A 12,562-nucleotide genomic window follows, 5' to 3' on the forward strand; every position below is an offset into this window, starting at 1 on the left:
AACTGTCTAGAGGATAGAACTATTAAATATGTGATACTTAACTCTGGCACTATTGCCAGAATTTCTATTTTATGATTAGCTAGCAAATGAAAGTCTGTTTTTGAAATGGCAGCTTATTTATTGTGCAGTGCTGAAGTACCAGGGCATCTATGGTACTTTTCAAGATTTCAGTGGGATGCCTAGTACACAACTGTGCACTGATCCTCTGCCCATCAAGAAAGTAATGTTATTATTTTGTACTCCATCAGGAGGCAATTTAATTAAAAACAGCAACAATAAAAATGTTACAGCTGAAGGTGACATGAGAAAGTGATAGCAAATGATGCTGTCTATGAAGCCATTGTGGTTCTTTGTGGCACAGTGGCATAGAATAAGATATGTGTAGGAAAGGATTCAGTTGCTAGTAGCATGCATTCAAGCATGAATCATGAGCAGAGAGCTTATATTCCTTGTAAAAGTCAGCAGGCTACAAGCAAACGTCTGGGTTCTTGAACATCCATGCTTTGCCAGTGACAGCAAGGGGAAATGTATGTGCAAAGATAAAAGTAAGGGGAACTTGGGGGAAGCGTCTTGCTTTCCTTTCTCTGCCAAAAGCAGAGGGAAAACATTGTTTTCTCTCATTCATTTGACTAAGCAGCATTGCCACTCAGATTCCTTTCTTCTGTAGCTGGTCCAGTAAGAGCTTCTCCTCCTGTTTGAGTCTTCTTTAATTGTTGCCCACCATCAGTGGCAACCTTTGCTAGCTACTCCCTCAGGCCTGGTCTACACTAGGACTTTATATCAAATTTAGCTGCATTTGGTCAATTTTCTATGTGATGTGTCCACACTACCAAGCCTATCACATCAACTTAAAGGACAGCTGAAGTCAATTTCAGTATTCCTCCTCTTCATGAGGAGTAACGCTATTCCTGACCTTGCCTGGTAAAATTTACAGTAGTGTAGACAGTGTTGGGCAAAAGTCAAGGCTATTGGCCTCCAGAAGGCCTCCTGCACTTCCTTGCTTTGACCACCCTGGCCAGACCTTGCATTTCTACTGCTCTCCCAGGTCAGCAGAATAAGCCCCGGCAAAAGCTGAATTGCACTCCCATGTGGCCAGCATGGTGAGCACATCCCAGAGCAAGCAACGCACTGCACCACACTAAAATGCACAATAACTCTGTGATGAGTTCCCAGGGGCCAGTCTGGAGTGTCCAGGAGATCTTGGAAATCAAAGCATGGTGAAATCAATCAACTTTTTTCTGAGCTCTGAGCCAGAAAGAAGAACATGGACATTTATGGCAAGATTGCAAGTTGTCTGGTAGCTAAAGTCTATTTAAGGGATGCCCGGAAGTGTTGAGTCAAGATCAAGGAGCTGAGGCAGTCCTACCACAAGACAAAGGAGGCAAGTGAACATTCTGGTGCAGCACCCCACACAAGCTGCTACTATGAGCAACTGGACATGAATTTGGGAGAAGGTTGACTTCCTCAGTGTGACCATGAAGTTCAGCCAAGGCATGTCTGGTGTGAGCATGGAAGATAGCATGGTGGCTGGGAGAGAGGAAGAGGAGCATGGACAGCCATCTATTTCCATGAGCCAGGAGCTGTTCATGTTGCTGGAGCAGTCCCCTCCTTCCAGGATGTTTCCAGTCCAGCACCAACCTTGGGAAGGCACTTCTGGTGAGTTCAAAAACTTTTTCTAATTACAAGTTGGTTAAGGCAATGGGGCATGATGTATGGTGTGCTCAGGGCCGGACCGAGCCATTCCGGCACCCCGGGCAAACAGTTTAATTGTGCCCTGTGTTGGGGGAGGGTTTATGCATGGCCCCGCCTCCGCAATGGCGCGTGGGGGAGGATGCATGCATGGCCCCGCCCCCGCCCCCGATCCCGCCCCTGCCCTGGCCCTGGGTGTGCTCTGTGATGGTGGGGTGCAGAGAAGCTTGTTAATGTGCCTGTAGATGGAGTGGGAGTCTTGTCTACATAGCTCCATGAAGCACTCAGATAGGAACCACAAAGCACTGCAGCATAAGGCCCAAGTTTATGGCCACATTCAGTCAGCATCCACTCCCGATCGCTTGGTGTGATTTGGAGATGACTGATATCTCTCATGGCAACCTGAATGAAGGAGGTAAGGAACCTATTAGCACTTTCCCTGGGAAGACTGAACACAAACCCTTCTCCCTGTAGGCTGGAGAAGAAGCACTCTCCATGGGAGTCCACTGTGTGCCAGACCTGGCATGTGCTGGACACAGTAGGAAGCTGCCTTCTCCTGTCCCCCACCTTCCACATGCAGGCTCCTGCCCTGGCTGGCCCCTTACCATGCCAGCCTTCCTCCAAACTGATTGTATCCTGATGTTCCCATGGGAACTTTGTGCACCTGCTGTAAAGTGCCTGCTTGAAAGCAAACATTTGGCCTTGCATGGAACACATCTCCATTGTTTTCGCAGAGTCCTTTGGTGCAGGCTAACAGATTAGAGTTAGGCTTAAGACAATGCTTCGTCTCTATTGTCTGCCCTTGTAACTTTTCATTGCAGGTGGGACAACAGCCAGCTCACAATGTACTCCCCCTCTTCCTGCATCTTCCCACCTGGCTCAGATCCACAGGCAAAAGCGAACAAGGGAGGATACATTCCAGGAGCAGATGGACTGCAGGACTCCCGCAAGGAAGAGATGTGGGCAGAGCACTGGACCAGATAGCTGAATGCCAGCAGAGAAGAGCCTCCAAGACGCAGCAGATCAGACAGCAGGAGACCGTGTTTGCTTCCCTGACTGCTGTTATGGAGTTCCTGGACTCTTCCCAGAATCCCATCTGACTCAAGAACACCCCGGTCCCTCCTCTCCCAGCACCATTACTTCAACTGGAAGAGTCTCTAGGGATCACTGGGACTCCAGTTCATGCAATGGGGTTCTCTAAGGTATCCACAATTCCCAGAATTACAGTCCTCCTTAACAGAATGTTTTTGATCTCCTTGGCTACTTGTATAACAGCAGCACCCACTGTAGGTTTCCCCACTACAAACTGATTCCCCACTGACTAGTAGCTGTCTGGTGTTGCAAGCTTCCACAGGGCAATTGCCTTGCACTTTTCTATACTAAGAGTATGTCTCATTTGGGTATTCTGGTGCCTTAGGATAGGGGAAAGCCATTCACAAAGTCCCAAGAACGTAGCCCTGAACATTCAAAAGTCCTGCACCCACTGCTGATCATCCCATCACAACATCATGGTGCAGTCCCAGCAGTCTGAGCTCGTTGCATGGTGCCAGAACCAGCAGCACACTGTGTCCACAGAATTGACTGGCAGCTGCAATAGTATCAGTGCCAGGCTTTGCATGAGCAGCAACTACATGCCAAACCAAGTTTCATCCTTGTCTTCTTACTGGAGGGGTGACATGCGTACTCTCTCAAAGTAATACACCATTAGGAGCATGATGACACACATCAGCATCACAATGGTTTGCTGCAAGCCAGACTCCATGCTTGCGCTGATCTGTCATCTGCACGGGTGACCAGTGCACAAAAAGGTGCAAGCACACTGCTTCCTGTAGCAAACCAGGAGGGACTAGATGATTGCATTATGGGACGCTGGCAACATGATCACCACTTCCCAGTGGCAAGGGAAGCATTACCTAGACTGCTAAGATACCCAATGTGTGTTGCTCTCTGAGTCAATGGTAGGTTTCCTAATGGGGACACACTACTTTCAACTATATTCAATTCTTCCCGGCAGTGAGGACACGGACCTTTGATATCCCTACATCAAGTGGTAAGAAATCTACTATAGTAGATTCAATCTTATCTTGTAGTGTAGACATGCCTCCAATGACTGATTAAATGCTCTGAATTTTGCCTTCCTATGAAACTCGCAAAAAAGCACAGATTTTCAAAGACCGTCCCCTAGCAAATGTATCACACATGCATGTACCATATTATTGAGCCATTGGAAATACCAAACCCAACCAGTGTTTTCTATAAATGGCTCTGTTATGTCCAACTACCCATTGAAACAGCATCATTCTTTGCTGGGAGAAGCTCCATCAGCACAATATTAAAATAATTAATTTTCTTATATTTCAGTATGAGAAGATCCTGCTTCCCTGTTCATTACTATGTCAAATGCTAATTAGAGCTTATGGAAGGTATGTGCAAGGGATGTATCAGGGTTGAAGTCACACACAATAAGTCTTTATGCAGATCCTAGGCATTCAGTCAAGATGAAAAATGCCATAATTAAGTGTGTGTTATTTGAATTATTTTTATCTATGATACCTGTACCATAATCCTCTACTATTTATCTAAAAATGTAAAACGATGGCCCCAGAATTGATCAGAAAGAGTATAAAAAAGTGCATAGACAATGAAAATAAACACAAAAAATAACATTTTATATTGTAAACAGTATAGTAGAACCTCTGAATTCTGAACACCAGAATTACAAAGTGAGAAGTCAACCACACATTCATTTGGAACTGGAAATGCACACTCAGGCATCAGCAAAGATTAAAAAGAATAAAAAAAGAAAAGCAAATATTGAATCATAGAATCATAGGACTTGAGAGGTCATCTAGTGCAGTCCCCTGCTGTCATAGCAGGGATAAGTATTACCTAGACAATCTCGGTTTGTTTAACCGGCTCTTAAAAATCTCCAATGATGGAGTTTTCACAACCTCCTTAGGCAACTGTTTCCAGTGCTTAACTATCTTGCCAATTAGGAAGTTTTTCCTAACATCCAATCTAAACCTTGTTCTTCTCTAGACTTTCTCCAATTTGGCTACCTCTTTCCTGAAATGTAGTTGAGGCCTAATCAGCACAGATTTGAGCAGAAGAATTACTTCTCATATCTTACTTTCAACACTCCTGGTAATATATTCCAGAATTATTTCCTCTTTTTTTGCAAAAGTGGAAACCATTTTTAGTTTGTGGTCCATTATGACCCTCAGATCCCTTTCCGCAGTACTTCTTCCTAGACAATTATTTTTCACTTAGTATGTGTGCAATTGACTGTTCTCTCCTAAGTGGAATACAGTTATCTGTTCAACAAACTACTAAAGAAAAAAACCCAGCAAAACAGCATTTTTCTTCTGCTGAGTAAAATTTCAAAGCTTTTTAAAGTCAATGTTAAGTTGTAAACTTTTGAAAGAACAGCCTTAATGTTTTCTTTCAGAGTTATGAACAACCTCCATTTTCCCAAGCTGTGCATAACTCTGATGTTCATAACAACGTTAATTCGAACTAAGCTAATTCGAACTAACGGATCTAGACTAAAAAACTAGTTCAAATTAGCGTTTTGCTAATTCGAACTAGCATGTCCACACAGAGCGGACCCTGAACCAGGCTTAAGGATGGCCGGAAGCAGTGCCGGCAGGGCATCAGAGGAGGACTTAGAGCGTGGAGATGCTGTCTCAGGCTAGCCGAGGGCTGCGCTTAAAGGGTCCCGAACCACACCCGGACAGACAGTTCTCAGGGGTGCCCCGCTTGCAAAGCAGTCCTGGCTTGGAGTGCCCGGACTACCCACACTGGGCACATCATAGCACTTGGCCATCAGACCGGCTGCTCTTGCGGCAGGCTACCATCTGGGGAGAGAGGGCAATTGGGGGGCTGAAGGAGAGCTTCCACCCCCAGAAGCCCACAGAGCCAGCCCAGTCCTCCCCATTGGGGGCTCGTACCCCATTCCTCCCTCACCTCCTTCCACTTATCCTTCCCTAGCCCCCCTTCCTGATGTACAAAATAAAGGACAATTGTGTTCAAAAATAGAATCTCTCTTTATTGAAGAAAACTGGGAGACTGGGAAAAGGAGGTGGGAAAGGGGAAGAGAGAGGCTGGGAGAGGGGAGGGCAACTACAGTGATCAGGGGTTGGGAACAGGTCCCATATGAAGAGAGGCTAAAGAGACTGGGACTTCTCAGCTTAGAAAAGAGAAGGAGGAGGGGGGACAGGATAGAGGTCTCTAAAAGCAGGAGTTGGGTGGAGAGGGTGCATACAGAAAAGTTCTTCATTAGTTCCCATAAAGAAGGACTAGAGGACACCAAAGGAAAGGAATGGGTCGGAGGCTTCAAAGTAATAACAGAAAGTTGTTCTTCACAAAGCAAAGAGTCAACCTGTGGAACTCCTTGCTGCAGGAGGCTGTGAAGGCTACAACTAGAACAGAGTTTAAGGAGAAGTGAGATCAAGTCATGAAGGTTGGGTCCATGGAGTGGTATTAGCCAGGGGGTAGGAGTGGTGTCCCTGCCCAAGGTTGGTGGAAGGCTGGAGAGGGATGGCACGAGACAAATGGCTTGGTCACTGTCTTCAGTCCATCCCCTCCAGGGTCCCTAGGGTTGGCTGCTGTCGGCAGACAGGATACTGGGTTAGATGGACCTTTGGTCTGACCCAGGACAGCCATTGTAAGCTCAGGGCTCAGGGTCGGGGGTCTCACTGGACCCCCTTGATTTTCATGCACATCTGCTCCTGGGTGGCCAGGCTGGCAGCTCTCCTGCCCTAGCCAGCCACCTTCCTGTGCCTAGTGCGGAGGTCGTGGACGAGGTCTATGATGTCCGCACTAGCCTAGGCGGGTGCCCGCCTCTTGCGGTCCCGGGCAAGCTCCCGGGAGCCGCCAGCCTGGTCTAGGGATGAGGGGGATGGCTGGGGGCATCAGGTGGGTGGCTCGAGCCATGCCAGGTGCAGGGTCTGTTAGCTGGGTGCTGGCAGGTTTGCACCTGGCACGGGCACCATAGCCAGCCCGTGCCCCTTTAAAGGGTCCGGGGCCGGGAGGGGGGCAGACGAGTTTCCCTGGTGTTGGCCAGAGTGGCCACCAGGGAAACCTGGGGAGGGGTAGCCTCCCACTAGTTCGAATTAAGGAGCTACACACCCCTAGCTAAATTCGAACTAGGCCTAATCCTCGTGGAATGAGGATTACCTAGTTCGAACTAAGCGCTCCGTTAGTTCGAATTAAATTCAAACTAACGGAGCACTAGTGTAGCGCCTATGAAAGTTAGTTCAAACTAACGTCCATTAGTTCGAACTAACTTTGTAGTGTAGACATACCCTTTGTCACTCTAATGTTTGCTTGCAGTCACAGTCACATTGACAAAGAGAATCTTCTATAGTAATATTCAAGTGGCTAATGAGATTCAATATTTTATTCTATTTTATTCTTTCAGACAAAAGACAATAACTTGTAATTCTGTGTTCCATCCATAGTTGTAGAAGGAAATATTCAAAGTGATTTTCTCATTAAAATAGTTTGGTTATAAAATACATAGCCTCAGTGACATCGTTCACATCATAACCTAAATGTCATGACTGAGTCTAGTCTCGACACAATTGCCTCACATCCCCTCACCTAAGGGGGTCAATAATTGAACCTCCAAAATCAGGACACTCAATCCAGAAAACTAACACTATCAGGCCTCTGAGACTATACATACGTGACCTCACATGCTGCTTCTGAGATGCAGAAGGATCTGATAGAGTCTTTGCTCATGGAGGCCCTGGATTCTTGGGGTAATGAGCAGGAGGAGAGGTGTGGCTAGCTTATTCCTCCTTGCATTTTGATGTCTTAAGCTTTCTCTCTCATTGCTTCTAGAGACTCTCCTTTCCAAAAGATGATAGGTCCACTTCTAAAAGGTCACTTCCCCTGGGTAAAATTCTTTGGAGGTTTAAACCCAATAGAAACTCCTAGAAAGGGAAATGGGGAGGTTGCTGAGGCTGAGTGCCCCCAAAGTCCTGACAGTGCTATGGAAAGGGGCAGGCAGGATATTAGTAGGAACTGCATAATATTATCCTTTCTTCCTTCTCTCTTCTAATGTTATGGCTCTGAGAAGCAGATGCTTTCATGAATTTGTGAATCAGGGCTTGTTATCCACATCACAGAGCGAAAACATTTGGTACCTGAAATGGGGCATGCTGCAGGACTTCAAATGTTTTAATCTTTCATACGGTTATATAAGGTTAACTTTTCAGAGTACTGATTTTGTTGCAACACATTACATTTAATTACTGACCATACAACATAGTGACTATGGTAGACCATGAATCAGTAACAACTTTGTAGCTTTGTAAAGTAATTACTAGGAATCACATAAAGGTCCCTCACACAAGGATGCAGTTGTCCCCTCAGGTTTTATAACAATGGGAAATGTGCATTTACAAAGTATTTGAAGTCAACAGAGAAAGTCTTAGGAGCATTCACAACCTCACAATCATTTGAGAGGAATAATCTTTCTTCTTCTTGGGTGTTAGCTCCTTAGGCTATGTCTAGACTGCAGGCTTCTTTTGGAAGAAGCTTTTCTGGAAGAGATCTTCTGAAAAAAACTTCTTCCGAAAGAGAGCGTCTACACAGCAAAAGCACATTGAAAAAGCAATCTGCTTTTTTGAAAAATAGCATTCACACTGAATGGACGCTATCTTGCATTTAAGCTGTGATTACTACGGATAGAGTGGCCACCAGGGCACCTGCGCTTTTTTCTCTTTCTCGTCTTTCAAAAGAACTCCCTTTTCCCCGTCCATACATGCCTTTTTCCGGAAGAATTCTTTTGGAAAAAGGCTTCTTCCTCATAGAAAGAGAAAAATGGCCATTTTGCCGAAAAAATTCTACAGTGTAGACTTACCCTTAGTGTAACACCTACTGGAATCTCCCTCCATCTTTAAGATTTTTGGCCCCTTGAGTCATAGGCTAGTATTTTCCCTAATATAAATTTTCAAAATCAAGGAAGAGAACTGTTGAACCTCTGCATTGTATATCTACTAAACCAATTGCACAACTATCTTCCTATGCATCATTAGCACTCCATCCAGCATGCACTGAGGCACAGTCTGTTCTCTGTGAAAAATTTCCTACAGTTGAGCAAGCTACTCCTGAAAATGTCAGTTTGAACATGCACATCTGACTCTTACTAGAATTTGGCATACAAATCCTCCGAAGATAGTACTTCTACTAAATATTATCTGCCCCGTTCACAGCTCTTAGGGCCAACTAAGTTATGCATGTGCCAAAACCACAGAGTGACTAAACATGCTTCATCCCAGGGCTGCAGGATCTGAACTTTGCCTGCAGTTTTTGTTCTTGGCTGCTGCGAGCTACTGTGGCTCCAGGTGCAGGAACTGAGATCAAGATGACTCTCTGTTCCTCTCTTGTAGGGTTGCCAACTTTCCCAACTGGACAGACCAGACACCATTCACAGCGTTGGCATCCAGTCTGGGAGAGCTGGCAACCCTCCTCTCTTGTGCTTTCAGTGCTGCCCATGGTGGTGCCCATGCAACAGAAGAGGGAAAGGAAACTGCATTGCAGGATGGACAAACTGTGAGCAGGTGGGCTTGGATGAGGAGACAACAATTGAGAGCTGTTATGTATGTATGAAGTGTGAAGCAGAAACTAGAACTGCACAGGCCCTTAAGAGGAGCCTGCCAGGGCATAAGGAGCTGGGAGGCTAGGGAGATACACTGTTATTAACTGGGCAGAGAAATTGGGACAGGAATAAAGAACCCAGGTTGGGTGGGCACTTGGACCAAGGGGGGGGGGGTTGATGAAGTGTGGGAGTGGCGGGGTGAGAAGACTGGCACAGGCATAAGCTTCTAGGGTCAGGGAAAAGCTCAGATGAAGAACTGAGGAAAACAAGATTTTAATCGGGCCAGGAACAGACTTAAGGGAACGGGGACAGAATTATCAGTGACCATTGCAGCACATTCCTTCCCAGAACCAATAACTAAATCTAAGGTTTCTATATCTCAGCTTTCTGCTGCTGTCAGTAAATATCTGAAACCAACTCAGGTTTTTGTCTCATTCCCCTCTAGTGGCTAATCCTCATAGCAGTGGTAGGTTGTCAGCCTGTCAATTGTTCTGTTATCTTAAGTGGCAGAAACCTCTGCTGTGGATTTAAATGTTCCAGCTCTGCTGATGACTCATGTGGGAAGGTGGTCAATACTATGCTCTATTATTTTATTTTATTTTCTCTCCTTCAGTGTTTCAAAATACCTTGAAATGACACAAGGGTCCTTTGGGAGTAAAAATGTGACCATGTAATTAAAGACTGAAGGTATATGTACAAGTGAGCTGCATGGGCAGCTTACATTCTGCCATTTAATAACTTCTGAGTTGCAACTTTGATATTCTTTTTGTGTAGTGACTGATGTATAATTCAATTTGATGGTAGGAGCAGGACATTTTCTTAAGTAATCTTTTAGTGTTGCTAACTTTCAGACCAAACAATACCAAACACCCTTGCCTCGCCTCTTCTCCAAGCCCTGCCACACTCACTCCATTCATCATCCCTCTATAGCTCACATGCTTATTTTCTCTGGTCTGGGGAGTACTAGGGAAGGTGCCTTTTCAACTATGGGTTTGGTCATAAACTGGACACCTGGTCACCTTACTTTTAGGCCTTATTCCTCAGCTCTACTTTTTTTACTGTTTGTTCAAGTTACAAAGGCCTGGTCTATACTACATGGGAAGATCGAAGTAAGATACACATCTCCACCTGCGTAAATTACATAGCTGGAGTTGACACATCTTACATCATTTTTCTGTGCTATCCACACAGTGGGAGGCAAATGGGAGCAAATGCTCCTCGTGAGAAGGAGGAGAACCAGCACCAATGGGGCTGCGTTTGAGTTCATTCTAGTGGGTCTATATTATACCCACTAACTTGAACCCCGGAGGATCGACTAGGGCAGCGTCGATCTTCTGTGTAGAATAGATGTTCCCAAAGTGTATCTAGATCTGTTTGCCCATTCACTATCCATACACTAATGTCTACACTAACTAAAATGCAAATACCATACTTATAATGAGTATAGGAACATGCTTGTCAATTTGAACATTCAAAGTAAATCATCTCCCCTACTCTATACCAAGCTAAAGAAAAGATTCAAGACTTGACATATAACAAGGTTTATTGTTAAAGGCATTAAGCAGTGTCCTGACAATAACTATAATTAATGTTGCCACTGCTTTGACCTGATTAAACACTGAACAATACTACTGCCACTCTTTGACTACCTTAGGCCGGTGAGCAGCTGATGATATATAATAACTTTTGGCAGCCAAGTTAATTATAACATAGCTGAGTGCATTTCTTCAGTGTGAAAATATTTTAAAAAAATAATGGGAGAAAGAATTGTAATGAAAGCTGCCAGAATAATTCTAAATATTGCTAACAAGCATATCTAATATCTCAGAAATTATTCTTTATTTTTTCCTATTACAGTGTGTTCTTAACATTTTTTTCTTTGCAGATTGCACAAGACATTAGCAGCCAGTAGATGAACATTTACTCATACTGCTGCTCCTTCTGAGCTTTCTAATGACAAAGCCCATACAATTTCCCAAAAGGTTTACAGGAGTTGAAGGCTGTGATTTTTAGGTGCTTCAGGAATGTGCATGCCAAATTCTCATTAATCTGAATGAGAGCTGGACAGTTAAATCTCTTATGCAGCATTGAGTATTTTAGCCAAAGTGATGATTTCAGTTCTATGTATCAGAATGCTGACATTGACATAGTACATATATTTCTTACACTGAAACATTAACAGATGGATGGGTGAGGTGTGTACAAAGCAATTACACCCACTTAGCAGTAATGAATGACACTGCTACATTCCATTTTTTCAGGGTACTTTGACAGATTTTGGCTGATGAAGTTGGGATTTAGGAAACATACATTACACGTGCATACCATACATCACTGAGGTGTCTTTAAACATGTTGATGAGCACCGAATGGAGAGGGATTGCCTCCTTATAATCGAATGTATAAAAGATAAATAGATAAAGCACCAGAAGAAATGTAAACTATTGTCTGCGTGGTTTTCATAAATAAAAACTCTGCCCACAGCTTCAAGGATATAAAATGAAAATCCACTATGGTCGACTGAAAGACTCTCTGTACCTGTAATAATTATTGAATGAAAGCTGTACACAACCTTTATTAACCTATTTTTCTTTGCATTTAAGTTACTATTTGACCTTCCTTCTGCAATACTCAGGGGCTGTGTCTAGACTGGCCAGTTTTTCCGCAAAATCAGCTGCTTTTGCGGAAAAACTTGCCAGCTGTCTACACTGGTGGCTTGAATTTCCGCAAGAACACTGACAATCTCATGTAAGATTGTCAGTGTTCTTACGGAAATACTATGCTGCTCCCGTTCGGGCAAAAGCCTTGATGCACAAATCATTTGTGCAAGAGGGCCAGTGTAGACAGCACAGTACTGTTTTGCGCAAAAAACCCCTGATGGCTAAAATGGCAATCGGGGCTTTTTTGCACAAAAGCACATCTAGATTGGCACGGACGCTTTTCCGCAAAAAGTGCTTTTGCGGAAAAGCGTCCGTGCCAATCTAGACGCTCTTTTCCGAAAATGCTTTTAACTGAAAACTTTTCAGTTAAAAGCATTTCCGGAAAATTATGCCAGTTTAGATGTAGCCAGGCAGCATTTCATAGTGGAACAATGAAAGGTAAGATAGGATTGCAAATAAATATGCCTATTTGTTTTTCAAAAATATAATGCTTTTTACTATGGTTCTTCAAAATTGTTCTGAAATAAAACTCTCAGGCTCTCAAATTACTTTCCAAAATTTAACCCCATGTGGAATTAGCTTGATTCTTCACTGCCTTGCCCCTT

This window comes from Pelodiscus sinensis, chromosome 4 (genome assembly GCF_052426305.1).
Source record: "Pelodiscus sinensis isolate ZL-2025 chromosome 4, ASM5242630v1, whole genome shotgun sequence".
In the NCBI taxonomy this organism is placed as follows: Eukaryota; Metazoa; Chordata; order Testudines; family Trionychidae; genus Pelodiscus; species Pelodiscus sinensis.